General features: G+C 51.2%; 1 pseudogene; it reads right to left on the bottom strand.

The window, feature by feature from the left end:
• Positions 1 to 254: 254 nt before the first annotated feature.
• LOC103595789 lies at positions 255 to 2828 on the bottom strand (annotated as a pseudogene).
• Positions 2829 to 3437: the final 609 nt, after the last annotated feature.

Here is a 3437-nt window from a genome sequence, read left to right as displayed (position 1 = left end):
GAGGGAAAAAGCTGTCTTATAACAAAAGCAATTAACCGCAGTAATTCAATTTAATAAAGTTTAGATTTTTCCCCCTACTCTTATCTTCAAAGGTCTGAAGAAACATTCCCCCCCCCCAAGTTAAATAGGAACCAGCTGTCAGACTGACACCTAATGGAAACTTTTGTAAGAAAATAATTCTGCAAAGGAAAAAAGCAATGAGATAAGTATTTATACTACCTGAACCAAAAAAAAAAAAAAAAAAAAAAAAAACAACCAAACAAACAAAAAACCCAAAATACTTTTTGTTGACCATGAGTAGAGATTTCCTGTAGATTTCATCACTAGTATTTGCAATTATTCCATTCTAAAAATTATTATTTATGAAGCAATTGCAATCATATGCTTTAGCACCAGTGCCACAGAACTGAACGAAATAGCTTATTTTTCAAAAGTTCTTTCTCATTCCCTCAACAAATGACACAATATTACATCTACTATTTCTCACAAACTTTATTACCAGATTCCCAGTTCTCTTTCTTCCTTTCAAACTCATTATTTAGCTAACCAGCAAGAGACCAACTTTCCAGAGATCACCTAGGAACTAAATTATGTAGCTTCTCTCTACTTTTCTAATTTCCCAAAGAAACAATGCCACCAGTAGACATATTGAATTTTGTTAAATACATAACAAGCACAATATTTTAAAGCCCATCATCACCAACTGGTGGATCTCGAGAGAAAGAGGGTAATTCTTTGGAACAATGAAGGAAAGAACAGTAGTTGCATCTCTTGCTAGTGATAGAATGTGAGTGTAAAGATAGCATCTGTGTTTTTCTTCCTACTTCAACTCATTCTTAAAATGGACTCGCCCCCGGGAGCTCCAGTGAAGGGCTCCACGTTTTCCCTGCAGACAACGTTCCCTGAGCGCAAGAGCTGTGAGTGTAGATACCCGGAGAGTAATGGTGGGATCAGACACGGTGGGGTGGGAATACGGATAGGGAGAGGAGGGGCGTGGAGTACCCCTCAATAGGAATACTAAGTACTGGAAGAGAGGCGAGACCCGAGATGAGAAGACATGAGAGGATGCCCGCCTCCTTCCAGGCACCTCGCTGTCAGCCTCTCCAGGGCTCAGGCTGCTCCTGTGGGCAAGAACCTACGGGGGCAGATGCACGTCGTGCCCGGGGAAAAGCCCATCCTCCAGAGTCAGAAACTGTCTGGGGCGCAACTCAGCTTAGAGCAGTCCGGGAGTGCCTCGAGGGAGAGCTTCGCAGGTTTCTAAATTTGCTTTTTTTCTCCTGCAGGTTGGACTTCTCAGGAATTTTAGTCTTCGCAGCCCATGCACAACCAACGGGCGCCATGCAGGGAGGAAACCGGCTTGCCGCGTCTGGTGGAACCTTCTGGGCGCCTGGTATGTTCTTGTCCCCCGAACTTTCTCCTCCCACTTGGAAGCGCCACCAGCGACTGGGACCTGGCGCCTCGCAAGAGGGAATGGCGAGTTGCAGAGCTCCGTGCACGGCCGCCCGCGAGAGCTGAGCGCTCGAGCCTCGGCCCGCGCCTTCCACCCTGGATCGGTTTCCAGCTCCAGCTCGGCCGTCTCAACTCCTGCCACGTCCGGTCGTCTCCACGAGTGCCCGGGCCTGCTGGAGGGGTTCGGTGGGCGATTGCTTGCTCTTCGCTAGGAGGGGACAAATCCGAATCGTTTTATCGTCCGTTAGTATTTGAAACAAACAAGCAAGCAAGCACAAACTGTAAGGAGGAGGTCGAGACTCTCTCCTCCTCCAGCCCCATTCGCAGCAGACCGGAGAGGGGTAACGTGCCTTGGTGTTTTGGGTGTTTGAGATGCGTCCTACAGGCAGAGGCAGGGAAGACAGCGCTGAAAAGATGTCCCAAACAAATTGGACGTCCGAACAGTCACTGCCTGCCCCAACCTCTTTCAGGAAGATTCCAGTTCTGTGCCACACGGCAGCCAATCCGGTTCCCATTTTGTATCTCCACCCCTTCGCAGAGAAACCGAAAAGAAAATATGGGTTTCTGAGTTAATATTCCCTTTCTTTTATTTACTTTTTTCTGGGGGATGAAGATGAAGCAGCTGGAAGTTGCAGGGAAGAATTCTGGAGGAGATGCTGCTATAAGGAAAAAGATTCCCAGAAATTTGCATAGAGGTCCCTTTGAGTCTTTATAAGATTTCCAAGGACATTCTGCTAGATAAGTTAGTACATGGGGGTCGTTCCACATTTTGCTTTAAGCTGTTTCTATGAGCCCCCGCCCCAGCCCCGGCCGCCACGTCTGGTTGCGGAGTGGCACGAGCGGCCGGGGGAGGGGCTCCGGCACCGCCCGGGGCCGGGCATTGGCGAAGTCACGAGCTTCTGCAAGCTCGCGGGGCACCCTCGCCCGCGGACACGCCCTTCCTGCGCAGGCAGCCCCCAGCGACCCTCCGCGGAGCTCCAGCTCCCTACTCGCGACGCTCCCCAGCTGCTCAAGGCCTTTTCAGTCATTCCCAACTTTGGAGAATCGCCCAGTCCGCGTCTCTTCCCCTGGCCGCATCCCACCCGAAAAGCGGAGACCCGCCGGCGGGGGACGCCGAGTCGCCCCCTAGGCTCGGCGGAACAGACCCCCTTCTTGTCCCCGCCCATTCCCCTCCGCCCCATCCCCGCCCCCCTCGCGTCCCCATTTTACAGTCCGAGTCACCAGAGGTGCGGCGCACAGCCTTTCTGGTGGACCCAGAGCGAAAACACCCGAGGACAGGAAAAGATCAAAAAAGTGCTACCTTGGCGACCACGGGCGTTTAGTGGCCAGCTGGTGGTCTGGGAGGGTCGGCCGCTGCCCGCCTGCCGCTGGTACTCTCCTCGACTACGCGTATTCTTAAGCAATAACAACGTAATCCGTATTATCCACCCAAGAATACCCGTCACCGAAGAGAGTCAGAGGACCAAGCTGCCGCTGCCGCTGCTGCCGCTGCTGCCGCTGCTACTGCCGCCGCCGCCACCAGAACTCTTGCTGCTGAGCCCGCCCCTGTCTGGGGCTGGGCTGAGCTTGACCGGGACCATAAATCCATAACTCGATTTCCCTAAAGAAGGATCCAAAGCTCTGCTTGGCTGCTTCCTGCCCAAATCCAAATGGCTGCTCTATTTCCAATTCTGAAAGACAAATCACAGAACCAAACACTTAATACAGAAGGAGAAGAGTGCTCTTTTCCCAGTAAGGAGGGATGATATGGCAGGGCTCTCTGGGCACAGGGTGGGAGTGACAAGTAACCTTTAGTTTACCTGATGCTGTCCCAGTGCCTTCCTCTGTACTTGCTCTGCTTGTACCCACTCTGGTCTCGGCCAGCCCACTCTAGGTGCTTTGATTGAGTGTGTTGGCAGCAAGAGAACCCTGTAAAAGACATGCATAGTTAAGCACACAAATATTACAAATGTATTTGCCTAGACTTTAGGAAGAAGTGAGGCTCAAAT

Source organism: Galeopterus variegatus, unplaced genomic scaffold, assembly GCF_000696425.1.
Source record: "Galeopterus variegatus unplaced genomic scaffold, G_variegatus-3.0.2 Scaffold1847, whole genome shotgun sequence".
NCBI classification, from domain to species: domain Eukaryota; kingdom Metazoa; phylum Chordata; class Mammalia; order Dermoptera; family Cynocephalidae; genus Galeopterus; species Galeopterus variegatus.
The sequence above is the reverse complement of the archived record's forward strand: the minus strand, read 5'-3'. Positions and strand labels throughout refer to the sequence as shown.